The following is a 15,052-nucleotide window of genomic DNA, read 5'->3' on the forward strand; positions in this document are numbered from 1 at the left end:
CACATTTGTTGTCTCGATATGCACACGGATGTAAGGAAGATCGAGGGATATGGACAGGGTAGGAAGGAGGGATTAGAGTCTGAGTACCTTTGATTTGCTTTTTAGCTGGTATGGCAATATTTTGTGGGCCGAACGGCCTTTTAACGTGTTGTATATTTTTAGGCTTTATGCTCTATAATATCTGTAAATTTCTTCTAGATTTTCTTTCCATATGTAAAACACGCGTTTGTAGCACTGGGCTCTAGTGGCGCAATCGGTTAGCGCGCGGTACTTATATGGCAGTACACGGCGGAGAAATGCCGAGGCTGTGAGTTCGAGCCTCACCTAGAGCACTCGTGATTTTTAATGCTTGCAACGCCCGGGTGACTAGGCGTCTCTCAAGCTGAGCATTCCACTGGAATGTTACATTTGATTTTGTGCCTCTGAGACACCCTGCTTATTATTGTAATTAACTTCGAATTGATGCACCTTTGATTTTGATCTGAGCAGGAGAGTGTGAGTTTACACCCAGGGCTGAGTGCTCAGTCCACTGTTGTTCATTCTGCCGTCCCATGACTGTGCGGCAACACACAGCTCGAACCACATCATCAAGTTCGCCGATGACACGAACGACTTGTGTCATCAGCAAGAACGACGAGTCAGCTTACAGAGAGGAGGCCCAGCGGCTAACAGACTGGTGCAGAGCCAACAACCTGTCTCTGAGTGTGAACAAAACAAACGGGATGGTTGTTGACTTTAGGAGGGCACGGAGCGACCACTCCCCGCAGGACATCGACGGCTCCTCGGTAGAGATCGTTAAGAGCACCAAATTTCTTGTTGTTCACCTGGTGGAGAATCTCATCTGGTCCCTGTACACCAGCTTCATAGCAAAGAAAGCCGAGCAGCGTCTCTACTTTCTGCGAAGGCTGAAGAAAGTCCATCTCCCACTCCCTATCCTCATCACATTCTACAGGGGTTGTATTGAGAGCATCCTGAGCAGCTGCATCACTGCCTTGTTCGGAAATTGCACCATCTCGGATCGCAAGACGCTGCAGCCGATAGTGAGGTCAGTTGAGAAGTTCATCGGGGTCCCTCTTCCCGCCATCACGGACATTTACTCTACACTACACGCTGCATCCGCAAAGGAAACAGCATTATGGAAGACTCCATGCACCCCTTCATACAAACTCTTCTCCCTCCTATCATCTGGGTAAATGCAGCGAAGCATGCGGGCTCTCATGATCAGACTATGTATAAGTTTCCTCTCCCAAGTCATCAGACACCTCAATACCCGGTGCCTGGACTGACACCAACCTACTGCCCTCTATTGTGCCTACTTTCTTGTTTATTATTTACTGTAATGCCTGCACAGTTTTGTGCACTTTATGCAGTCTTGGGTAGGTCTGTAGTCTAGTGTAGGTTTAGTGTTGTTTTTCAGTAGTTTAGTGTAGGTTTAGTGTTGTTTTTAAGTAGTTCAGTGTAGTTTTTGTATTGTTTCACGTAGCACAATGGTGCGGGAAAAGGCTGTCTTGTTTTTATTGTGTACTGTATAGCAGTTATGGTCGAAATGACAATAAAAAGTGACTTGACTTCACTTGACAATATACATATTAATTTAACAAACACGCCCGGATGTCCCATCTGAACCATTTGCGCTGACGATTGCCTTCTGCGAGAAAGTATCTTTACAAGACAGCTGACTCCAGCCATCTTCAACACTCTTCAGCGATGTTGTATCTGGTGTCAGTGATGACATAAGCAGAACACGTGACCGGCATCGGCAGCTCATACGACCATCCACCACCTGCTCCCATGGCCCCACTTGACCCTGAGTTGCGGAGGGTGCTATGGAAGTGCTACATCTCGCCCTAGGCTGGCGGTGGGAAGACGCAACTTATACTTCCTTCGGTAGAGACGTATCTTGTTAAACTCTATCAAGTCAGCTCTCAACCTCCTATGCTCCAAAGGGAATGTCCGGAATGTCTTATCCAGGAAGCCTCATGGTACACATCCTCTGCACCCTCTTTAAAGTTTTCACATCCTTTCTATAAGGAGGCGCTCGGAACTGAACACAATATTCCAAATGTGATCGGACCAGTATTTTAGAGTTACAATACCTCACGGCGCTTTAACTCAAGCCCCTGACTAATGAAGGCCAAACCCAATACGCCTCCTTAACAAACTTATCAAGAAACCAACCTATCTTGGTAAAGAGGCTTTGAGGAATCTTTGGATGTGGACCCCATCATCCCCCTGTCCTACTAGACTGCTGACAATGCTGCTATTAACCCTGAAATCTGCATTCACGTTCGTCCTTCTAAAGTGAATCAGTTCACACTTCTCCAGGTTGAACTCTATCTGTGTCACATCACAGAATTCAATCAGGCTCGGGAAGCATAACCTGCTCCTCACACTGCCATGCTGACTCCCTAATCAGGCTATGCTTTTCCAAATTCTTCTAAATCCCGCCAAAAAGAAACTTCCCCTAAAGCTTCCCACCACTGAAGTAAGACTCACTGGACGATAATATCCAGAGTTATCGTCACTCCCTTTCTTGAACAAAAGAATAATATTTTCCAATCCTCCAATCCCAATACGCCTCCTTAACAAACTTATCAAGATACCAGTCTATCTTAGCAGAGAAGCTTTGCGAAATCTTTGGATGTGGAGCCCATCATCCCCCTCTTCTACTACACTGCTGACAATGTTGCTATTAACCCTATATTCTGCCTTGAAGTTCGTTCTTCTAAAGTGAATCAGTTCACACTTGTGTCACATCACAGAATTTAATCAGGCTCGGGAAGCATGAACTATTCCTCACAGAGCCATGCTGTCTCCCTAATCAGGCTATGCTTCTCCAAATTCTTCTAAATCCTGCCAAAAAAAGAAACTTCCCCTAAAGCTTCCCACCACTGAAGTAAGACTCACAGGACTATAATTTCCACAGTTATTTTCTTGAACAAAGGAACAATATTTTCCAAGCTCCAATCCTCTGGCAGCTCTTCTGTGGCCATTAATAACACAACGATCATCTCCAAGGCAGCGGCAATCTCTTCCCTCGCTTCGCGCTGTGACCTTGGGTATATCCCGAGCACACGAGGACTAATCTATCCTAATGTCTTTTTTCAAAACTTCTCTCTCTTCACCGCGACATATTCCAGCACGTCAGCTCATTTAACGCCTTCACAAACGTCAAGATCCCTCTCGGTGGTATATACTGAAGTAAAGTCTTCATTAATGTCTTGCCCCACCTGCCCGATTCCAGGCGCATGTTTCATCGTCTATCCTTGACCATTCCTACCCTTACTGTTATCATCCTCTTCTTCTTCACATAAATCTAGAATGCCTTGGGGCTTTCCTTAATCTTCGTTGCTAAGTCTTTCCAAAGACCTTTCCAGCTCTCTAAATTCTTACTCTTCAGTTCGTCTCTGGCTGAATTGTAACTCTCTACAGTCCCGTCTCATCCTTGCTTCCGAAACCTTAAATCAGCTTCGTTTATCTCTTGACGAGATGATCCACATCTCTTGGGACTCATGTGTCCTTCACCCACCATCCTTTCCCTGCCTCAATGGGACAAATCTACCCAGGACCCCATGCAAGTGCCGCCTACTATCCCTCCAGATTTCTGTTGTGTATTTCCCAGAGCACATCCATTCCTGATTTAAGGTCCGTTTCCAGACTTTTAGCACCATAATTCCATTTCCCATAACTAATTACCTTAGGAATTGTAAAAGAGCTGTGGGGAATTAGTGGACTCACATGATTCGAGGATTGACAGGGGCTGTCGGGAGGTCGTGGGTCTGTGCTTAATTTGAAGACTGACAGGGACCGATATGGGTGGAGAGAGAGCGGCAGTGCAATTAATTTGGGGCCTGACTTGGGCCTGTAGGAAGAGAACCGAGACGTGGGATTAATCTGGGGATTGACACGGGCTGTGGGGAGAGAGTGGGACAGTGTGATTAGTTTGGGAACTGACACGGACTGCGGGGAAAGAGTGGGACAGTGTGAATAGTTCTTTGACTGACTTGAGCTGTGGGAAGAGAATGCGATGGTACGATAAGTTCCGTGACTGACACGAGCTGTGCGGAGAGCGGGATAGTGTGATCAATTCGGGCGGCTGACACTGGCTGTGTGTCATGATCAAGGAAGTGGTGTTAGTTTAGAAACTGACTCGGGCTGTTGGTCATGATCAAGGAAGTGGTGTTAGTTTAGAGACTGACACGAGGCGTGTGGGACAATCATGGTGCATTGGGAATACTTTGGGTCTGACACGTGTCTGGCGGATTATTTTGAGGACTGACGCAGAAGTGCGGGATTAGGGTGTTTTTCTTGCTTCTAAAAGGAGGCTGCTGGAACAGAGTGAATCACTATAATATATTAATATTATTATGCTTTACGCAAATCCTCTGTTCGTGTTATTCCATAAACTGTTAAAGTGGCCTTCGAACTAACTTAGGACCATACAGCGAACTTCTTCCTCTCCATCGAGGAGCTCCCCCTCACGGCCCAACGCCGCATTACCGCGCTCTCACGCCACACTTCCTTTGAACTCAGCACCATGGAATCCCGCTCACCCCAGAAGTGCCGGGAATCTGGGATTCCCCACCGCACCCAGACACCCCCATTTTCCCGGCAGCCGCTGGCTCCATGCATCAGCCACACGGATGTCAGATAAATCTCCAACCTTCCATCCCCTTCGTTCGACACCGCCGGCCTCAGGACATTATCCACCCGCATTGTCTCTGTAGGGGCTACCACTCCTTCCTCTCTCCGGAGTAGGGGAAAGAAGAGCCTGCCATTACCCCTCTGGCAGTCTGGAGGGTCGCACACCCTCCGGTAAAAGCCTGCCACCTCCCGGAAAGCTGAATGCGGGATGAAGACCCGAAACTCTCCACCCACCCCTCATGTGCCCGAAAGGGTTTCGAAGTCAGTCTGTACACAGTCCCGTGACGTGCCCTCTCCTCCCGCTCCCTCAGCGCCTGAGACAGAAGCCTGCGGTATCTCCCAGAGGCCACACAGTCGGTTCCGGTGTTTAGGGCCGGGAAGTGAGGCTGAGCACCGGCGGGTCTCCATATCGCAGAGAGGTAATCGAGATTTCGATGTCAACGTTTAAGAGATGATTGGAGAAGTACTGGGATATGTCCACGTGCAGTCGGTGGGAGAAGGCAGTTTAAATAATTCCTCATTGACTGGTCCGGTTGTAGACCCTGTTTCTGTGCAGTGGTTCCCTCTGGCTGTCTGTCTGTATGTCTGGGTTAGAACTTCAGTGTCTCAACTGTACCGACCGATCTAGAAAGTTATTGATACTGTTCGATCCCTCTGTCCTTGCACACACTGAAACATGGAGACTGAGTAAAATGGATGGTTACAGCATGAGAAGATGGAAGCTTTGGAAGTTGTTTATTCTATATTCTCCAATTGCCTGCGATGGTTCTGAAGGAAGACAAGTGTGAGACCGGATAATTGCTTTGCCTTCGCTGCGTTTTTAGTTTGTGTAGTTTTGTATGTTACATTTATTATTGATTTCAGAGGGAGACACGGATTCCACACCGGCCATGTGGATTCAGGGTTAAATGGATCGAAATGTGAGCGTATCTACACCCGATACGATAAAACAACGATTCAGATGTAAATTGGCATTAGGATACATCAGTGTGTACTTGAATTGGGAATTTGGAATTGGCATTTTGGAAGGCTGGTTATTTAAATAAGTATTAAAACCTGCTGCTGAACACTTTGATTTTTTTTTAAGTTGTAGGGTTCCATTGGAAATGATTGCTTTGAAGTCATTGCAGCATTTGCCCTGTAATATGTAAATGACAGGTCAGTGTAGATAACGTGCCGGTGCAGTCAATAGCTCAGCGATTTGCTTACGTCGTCACTTCTAATTCCATTAATTATCCAGCTGCTGCTGAGTAGTCAGATTAAATGGGTTATTTCCCTCAGCCCTGTTTCTCGGAACCTGTAACGGCAGAGTCCATATAAAGTTGCAAAGTGTAGCAGAATTTCGACACCCCCGTGCGGAACACGGTTGTCCGCTGTCTTCTAACAAGAATTCACTGTATCTACTACATCACCTGCCTCCTGTTAGGAAGCCAGTTCTGAATCAACGCAGCCAACTTTCTGAATGAGTCCACTATGGGGAACTGATCAAACGCCTGACCAGAATTAATTCACCCACATCGACTGTCCTGGTTCATCTGTTGGTTTTATTCTCATTTTTCTTTTTTCAAATAATTCAATCTGGCTCATAAAGGACAACGTGCCATGTTGGCTCTCCATAGCCAGACTACGTTTCTCCAAATACTCATAACTTCCTTCTTCAATAATCCTCTCCAGTAGTTTACCCACTACTGATGTGAGGCTTCCTGGCCTGTAATTCCAAGAAGTATCCCTATTATCTTTCGTCAACAAATGAATAACATTTTCCACCCTCCAATCATTTAGTTCTACTTCCGTGGCCAGCGAAGACACAAATATCCTGCGCAGAAGCTCAACCATATCTTCGCTCGCTTTCCCAAATTACCTGGAATATATCCGTTCCAGCACCGGATAATCATCCACCATAATGTTTTCCAATTTTCCCCAGAATCCTCTTTCTTAGCGACGGCAGGATCTGGCATATCTGCGTTTTTACGCTGTGTTCACATTGATCAATGTATTTAATAAGGAGCTTCACCGCCTCCTTGGACTCCAGATACAAGTTTTCTTCCGATCTGCCCACACTCTCCTTAGTCTCCTCCTGTTCTACACTGTGCAAGTCGCCAAGGACTTCTCAAGTGCCCTTCTACCTCTTCTAAGTCCAATGTTAAATTCTTTTCTTTCTACATTCTGACCCGCTATAGCCTTACCTGGTTCTTTCTTCCTAAACTTTAAGTATCGTTCTTTCTTCCTCTTGAGGAGTTGTTCCAACTTTCTTGTCACCCGGGGTTACTTTACGCTATCATCTTTTCCCTGCTTCACGGAGACAAGCCTATACAGAACCCTATGTCAGTGCTCGCTATACAATCCCCTCATATTTGTTGCGCATTTCCCAGAGTACATCCTTTCCCAGTTTACCTTCCCGAGTTCCTGCCAGCGAGCACCATAAATCGCTGACCCCCAATTAAATCGATCCCATGCTCCCTGGTCCTAACTCTGGGCAAGTCAAATGTCGGGGAGTTGTCCCCTGTCGTTCTGAAATTCTGTGTCGCGGAGAGATCTGTCACCTGATCCGTTTCCTTTTCTTATTTTAAATCCGGTATAGACGGTTCGCTAGTCCACCTGTCTTCATATAGAGACATGAAACCTTCCTGGACACAACTGAGAAATTATTCCATACCTAAACTTATTACCCTGGGGAGGTGCTAAAGAATATTATGGAAGTTTCAGTTATCTATGTCGATAAAATGGCAAATGTCCAAGTCCCGCTTCCCGATCTGTTCCTCACTGTTCCTGTTGCAGATTTTTTTTTTTGTTACAAGAGCGGCTGCATAGAATACTCCATATGGGGTGATCATATATCTCTCTTCGTCTCACAGTTTATTAACAAACGAACACTCCCCGTTGCCCTCCGAATCTGCAGCTGCGATACTATCCCTGGTTTGCCATCGCACAGTTTTTCCACTCTGTTACCCGACCCTGTCCATTTTGAAACAGCTAAAACACGGAAAGTCCTGAAGCCATCCCTGCCCTTTGACAGTCGAGTGTCTGTGATAGTTTGGAACATACTTCAACCAATGTAGCAATCACGCCAGCAGAATTGAGCGTTTGTATCATTACTTACCTGAACTGTATGAAGTCAGCAATCTTCCGCCAATTCTGCAATTTTCTGATGGCCAGGCATATGATTGTTTGAATTAATGACATATTTGCCAAATCCGTTCATTGTAAAACGGCTTTATTTGAAAACTCTGCTGAATTGCAATTGGACATGGGCGTTATCTACACAGATGGCCATTTAATGTAAACACATACTTCATTCCATTCCTCAGCTCTTCTCTGAATTTCCTCTGTGTCAGTGTATAGATACAAGTATTGGTGCACATGCTGAGAATTTGCAACATGAACCCAAATTGTTGTAGGATGTACACCGGGGAACTCAAATATCTGTCCTGGTAAAAATAGTTTTGCGCTTGCCATTTCAGTGAACGGGCTACAGAGGGTATCCAAAATAATATGAAATTAGCTGATATAGAAAACAGCAAAATCATCGATTTTCTGCGTTTTTCCACCTCGGCATCTTTCTGATTGTCGCTGCTGTGCCGAAGCTTTCTGCGAACTCTATTTGCCATAACGATATGCCTTACAGTTAACCCGTTAAACACCAGGATTAAGCCGATTGGTAGCAATGGTGTTAAAATACGGTCCAGTAATGCGTACCCTCTCCACACGGGTGAAGTAGCGTATTCATATGTGAGGGTGCAACGCCACGGCGTGTTGTTAATGATGACGTAAGGTTCAATAGCAAAGTAAAACGGGACACATTTCCCGCAGCTAACTATAACCACGGTCACGATAACCACCGTTGCTGTTCTCTCGGTGCAGTATCGCTCCCGCAACTTTCGGCAACATATTGCGATGAAGCGATCGAAGGTAAAACTGACCGTGAACCAAACTGAAGAGTCCCGCGTTACGACCCGAAGTAAAAGATAGAACTATCAGAGCGCATACAGGAGTGATGAGCAGGGATCTGGAATAAATGTAGATATTGTTGGTCTGTTCCACTAAAGCAACAACGATAACCACCATCAGATCCGCTGTTGTCATTCCAACCAGGTAACGGGTGATGCATTTGGAGAGTCCGCATTTTACCCGAGATAGGATCACAATCGCCGTTAAATTAACTGCAAGAAATTTGGAAACAAAATAGAAATATGGTCAGTTCCCTGAATGCCCCCATGCTATGCAGGGTATGGCCTGTTTGGAAGTGGAAAGCGGGAATCCAGTGTGTGCGGTCTCGGTCGCTGCACTCCGGCTGGCGGACAGTGACGGATGTGAGTGTGAGTGGATTGGCGACCTTCCCACACTTTAGAGCGAGGCTTCCGAGTTCCACGACTCACGTACCGGTGAGCAGTCGATCACTCCTGTAAACAACACCATTTCCATTACTAGAGGTGAAATAGCTGAAGGGGTTTTTTGTAGCAGTGACAAAGTGGAGTCATGGAGATATAAAGCACGAGTTCTCATTTACTGACTTACAGAAGAACAGACCTACGTGTCGGAAATAGACAGGACCGTCATTTAAATAAGCTGCCACATTGTTATAAGGTCGAAGTGTCTACACTGATAGAGACTCGGGTCTGGAAAAGCAGAGACCAGCATCACGTCAGAAAGCCTAGCGATGTGAAATTATGAAACAGTGACGATATCGGCACCAACTTAAATGAGAAAAGAAGAAAACACTGCAATATGGAAAATGGAAGTAAAGCCATTAGATGCCTGATTCCTCCATTCAGGAAACACTTTTCAGCCGACGGTAGCATCTGTGCTCAGCAACAGTGCGGATACCGCAGCAGAGTAACGACGGCACCATACATAAAGTAACCAGCTCCGGCATCTTACCGGGGACACCAACCGCTACAAGTGTGGGATAGAAAATCGCCGCGATGTAGTAAATCGCCGGATATCCCATATTCTGTCAGAAGCAGCGTTCAGTTGTACGGAACGTTTCAGCTGCTCAGATGGACTGGTGATCGGTTTAGCAGACTTTTATTGAGGAGAGAGCAATTCCACTGAGGCAATTTGCGTGGTGATCACGTCAGGGACATTAGTGACAACCAACTGCACAAACACGTACCTTAAACTATTTTTACTCACTGTTCCCGTATCACTAATTTGACCTCAAGAGACATTGCAATCTATTTTCTTTAAAACAAAATATAATGCGAATGTTGCCAGTTTAATTTTCATAACACCTGCCCTCAGCTATTTAAAAAGGACATAATTGTCTCAGTATTGTTTCTAACATACGCGTTCATAATGAAGTCGATTTATTTTGTAGATTTGAACGGAGCACATTTGCTTCTGAAACAGAGGGGAGGTGTTGGGAACTTGCATCATCTTTTCTTTCCTTCGTTCCAGTCATTCCGGGCGGTTTGAATGATGGAAATCACAGTGACAGCTGACAGTTGTTGCAATAAAATACACTGCACATATTCATCCAAATGCTTTAAAAGATCAACAGCGATATTCCAGAGACCTGTGATCAAAAAGGGAACGTGTCCTCGGGAGATTAGCGAGGGCTGTAGACAGTTTGAAGAACAATGTTTTCCAGCGCACACATCGGCCGTTTGGCAGGAACTGACCTATGCCAGTGATTGACCAGACCACCCCATACCCGTGATAATTGAAGGCAGCAGATGCGTTTAAGCTCGCCTGTCAATCACACTTCCTTCTGCTCTTGCAGTGCTCCGCTCCGTGGTTATTGTGGTTCTCGTAATAAGGAGCGGCCCTCGGTTTATTGGAGAAGGTCTCACCACTCTGTTTCCATTGTGGAACTCGTAGAATCGTGCGGCCCTCGGTTGACTCGAGAAAATATCACCTCTGCCTTCCAATTCATCCTTCCAAAGTGAATCACTTCGTACCTTTCCGTGTGGAACTCCATCTGTAAATTCTCAGCGCTGCTCTGCGTCCTGTCACTGTCCTGTTGTAATCTGTGACAACCCTCTATACTATCCATAATTCCACCAACCTCCACATCATTGCAAATACAACAAACCACCCTTCCACCTGCTCATCCAAATCATGCATAAAAACACATAAAGCCGAGGTTCTCAGAACAGATCTCTTCAGTTACTGGCCACCGACATCCAGGGAGAAAACGCTCCATCCACAGCTATTCTGTCTTCCATGGGCGTCAGTTCTGAATCCATCAGCCATCTTTCCCTGGATACTAAACCTTCTGATGTTATGAATGGTCCCAACTTGGCGACACCTAACGCCTTGTTAAAATCCATTTATATTAGATCAATTATCCCACACTTTTTTTGCAGAAGACCACGTCACAAACACGTTCTCCCATCTGTTTCTCTCTTCCATAGTCTCCGCCTTGGCATTAGGCAAGTGGAAAGATGTGACCTATCCTCATCCTCCGGGTACAAACTGGAAGTGGTTGCCCAACTCACTGAGGGAGCAGCTGCTCCTTCATCCACATCACCGTCGATTATCTGAAACATAACTCCAAGAGGGTCATCTCATCTCGGTCCAAGGCATCCCATTAACAATATGTTTTCTAGAACTTAGCTAGGAGAGGACATTAACTATCTCCAAGGGGTTTCAGTTGGATAATATGATACCAACCCAACTTATTTGGAGCAGTCTAAATTCGATATACTGGTGGACTATCTAAATCCTATCTAAATCCAAGATGGCCGCACGACGCAGCTTGCAGCGGGCACTCCGGAACTAATTATCTGTTATTTGTGAAGTGGGGTGCCTTGCGCAATTATAATCGATTGAAAATGGACGTGGGAGCACGGAGGAACATCGGGAAATCTCCAGGAAGACCTTCTTCGTTGCTGCTGCTGTGAGGTCCGGGACTCTGTTGGGAAGAACAGGCCCCCAGTCCTCGGGGTCGCGTTGCCGATGGCCATTGGCGGGGCCGTCTTAATACGCTCGGCAGAGGATGGTGCTCGGAGAAGCTGTGCCGGAGGGGATGGTCGTCGGCTCGGAGGTTCGACGGACTCGGAGTCCGCTGCGGTCAGGTCGCTTTCGGTGTGTGCTGCGTCTGCGAGGCTGAGTCGGGTGGCGCCGTGGAAGTCCATAGCGGGGGTATTCCCTTCTGCCGCCGGCGTGGGATGACGAGTCTGTTGGGACCCTGGGGAATGGTGGAAACTGTATAGTGATTTATTTTGAATTTATAGTCCTTTAACATCTTTGGACTATTTTTACTGTACCCGTGGTCTGTTTTTTTTTAAATCAATTGTGGTATTGTTTGCACTGCTGCAACAACGTGGTTTTGTGCAGGTTTTGTAGCTTTAGTTTTTGGTCTTGTTTTGTCTGGTAGATTTGGATCTCCTTTCCGGGGAACGCGCGAAGACGGTAGCGCGATACTAATACGCAGAAGCCTCTCCGGACTCTGGATTGGGGATTGCCAAACGTTATGTGGATTTTCTGGTGTAGTCTGTTTTGTCATGTGCTTTTGTGATATCATTCTGGAGGAACGTTGTCTCATTTATTAACTGCATTGCATTTGTGGTTTCTAAATGACAACAAATTGAATCTGAATCTGAATCTGACTGACTCTGCCAGCGATATCATATATCCCTACAAATCGCGAAACTGTAAAGGGGCTCGACTGATGTAGGGACATTATAAAGTTCTGTCGTATTTGCAACTCCCGCATTTTTTTGCACCTCGAAATAAGCTTTGCTCTGCTGATTCTTCCTTCTCCCATTATGCAAGGCAACATAATAAGCCTCCTCAATAGAGTCAATTAACTGCTGCTTGCATTTGTCCTTTCCAATGCCACCATACTTGGATGATGATAAATCTTGCCCAAACAAGGATTCTAACTCTTTCATTTTAGCTAACATTGTCATTAAAGTTATGCTCATCCATTCAGCAATTGCACTGTATTGTGGTCGATAAGGGATACCAACTGTGTTTTACCCCAATCAGTTTTATTACATTTTGTATCACATGTGCGGTGCAGAGGGGACCATGACTGATTCTACAGTGCTTGTCAATCGCCAACGGGTAGAAACTCTCTCAAAACCAAATCGTGGCTGTAACGTCAGCGGTTTTCATTATCTAGCTGGGGAAGCCTCTCTCCACTTGGTGAAAACATCCACTATTTCGAGGATATATTTTAGTCCTCCAGGGGATGGAGATTAAAATCCACCAAAACAATGCTCTAAAGATAATACTTCTATAGCCAATTCATCTGGGTTATTACTGGGCACAACACAAACAATTCTTACAATAATGTCGTACATCTCCTCGCAATTTCGGCCATCAACACAGATTCATCAACTGTTCCATAGTTCTGTTTGCTCCTTGATGCCCACAAATGTCATGGTAACAATACATCATTCGGTTTCTTCCACATTGTGGCAACAAAAATCTACCATCATTAAGCACAATCTTATTCCGTGCCTGTATCCCTTGATACTCCATATACTCTTCAGAATCCTCTCCTCTTTGTACCTTTGCAAACTCCTGATCCTGTTGCTGTGTCATGACTAACTCTATGTATATATACAGTTTGGTGGTTTCTCTGCCATCCCTACCTCTACATTTGGATTCCAGTTCATCACCCAACTTGATTCTAGCTTGGCGAACTCACCAGCCGTCCTGCTCCCTTCCGGGGATGTCTGTAACTGAGCCTCACCTGTTTCATCAATCAGTGTTTCCTTTTGCCTTCTCAAATATTTACTTCAACAAGGGAGCAGATGGTAAAGGTTTGTTGTCTATTGAGATGTAACCTCGAGATTCCAATAACGGGAAATATTCAGTCAAATCACATGCGTATGCAGTGAATGAAGGGAGATGGGTCACGTACATTCATCAGAGTTTAGTCTCATTCCGCATCTTGTTCAGCGCAGGAGTAGTGAGTCAAAGGGCTTGTTCCTGTACTCTACTGTCCCTTGATCCCAACGTGTCCATCTGATGTGTTCATATTGTAATGTCAATCTATTCATCATCCGCTGTCCATTCACCTACATTCATCTTTTTCTTCCGCGCTGATGAGTGTAATATAGAACACGGAGTCTTGCAACACAGGAGCAAACTCTTCCGCCCACCATGTCCCTGACGAGCGGAACACCCCCGGCTGTGCTGTGACATAAGCAGTGACGCCAATTTCTCAAGATTTTATCAATCACCCCGATGCTGCAATGTGGAGCTTTGGATTATTCCAAATGAGAAACTTGAGCTTCCCTCGCTTTCCTACTCAGAAACTCTCTCAGTGCTGCCAGGGACAAGGCAGTCACAATTTTATCAATGAAGAATACATGGCATATTGCAGACCAGTCTGAAGCTGTCATAGGAAAATCGAAATGATTATGATATTATTATGAGCGGTACATAACCTGGATAAACTCACGCTCTAGTGCACATGTAAGAATATGTGGGGTTCATTAGCCCGGAAATATCATTTGGTTTGAGTTAATTAATATGGTTTTCTTCCAATGTTTTTCTTAAGTGGGTTTGAGTTGTCGGATTGATATCTTTTTCGATGGAAGCTTGTATGATGTACAGCTCCAGGGTTGTGCTCCCAATGTTTTTTGTTTGTCTGTTTGTTTTCAGTTAATTGGGTTGTTTTTTTAGTTAGCAGGGGTCTTATTTTCCTTCTTTTTCTTCAAAAATATACTTAACACTTTATTTTCTCTTATTATTATTGACATATTTCTTAGCATTGTTAATCAGTTATTTGCTAATTTAATTCTTCATTGTATATAACGACATATTGACTTAATGCATCTTTTTGTTAATCAATAATAATTATTTAAAAGATTTTAAAATGAAAAGATGAAAATATGTTATAGAATCGGCAAACATAAGACTGCAGAGATACACGGTGAAGGTAGCAATTCAGAATTGCTGAGAGAAAAGTATTCCTATAAATGCCGCTAGAACTGAAAAGCACTGCCCCGATGGGATTTATTCAGACCAATTATCAATTTAATTATTTATTTAAATTAATTAGAATGATTGTTCTGTTTATTCTCATTTAACTTTTCAGAAGTTGCTTTGCCAAGCCACAGGAATTTGCAGATCAGGTGCTGTTCGATTGGCTCTATGTGGTGGGCAAGGTGTAGCAGGCAGGATGATGCCGGGTGGGCAAGGTGTAGCAGGCAGGATGATGCCGGGCCGAATGGGCTGTTTGTCAAATGACTCTATGACGCTGAACGTACCGCTCAATAAAACTGTCATCATTTATCAGTACATTGTCTCTCTCACAACATTAACGTAAACTGACTGTAGTAGACTCTTGTTCTAAAAATAGCTCAGGAAATACAGAACGTATATTGTGTGTTTACTGAAAGAAGATATAGTAAGAGACTTGAAAGTGGGAGGGGAGGGGGAAAGATCCGGAATGATAGGAGAAGACAGGAGGGGGACCGATGAAGCTAAGAGCTGGAAAGTTGAT

At 45.0% G+C, this 15,052-nt stretch overlaps 1 non-coding gene across 1 annotated transcript; it reads left to right on the forward strand.

Moving 5' to 3' along the window:
* The first annotated feature begins 238 nt into the window (after positions 1 to 238).
* Positions 239 to 332, forward strand: trnai-uau (transfer RNA isoleucine (anticodon UAU)). Its single transcript has 2 exons — positions 239 to 276; positions 297 to 332. It is a non-coding gene; the product is annotated as a tRNA-Ile (tRNA).
* Positions 333 to 15,052: the final 14,720 nt, after the last annotated feature.

This window comes from Hemitrygon akajei, unplaced genomic scaffold, assembly GCF_048418815.1.
Source record: "Hemitrygon akajei unplaced genomic scaffold, sHemAka1.3 Scf000060, whole genome shotgun sequence".
Lineage (NCBI taxonomy): Eukaryota > Metazoa > Chordata > Chondrichthyes > Myliobatiformes > Dasyatidae > Hemitrygon > Hemitrygon akajei.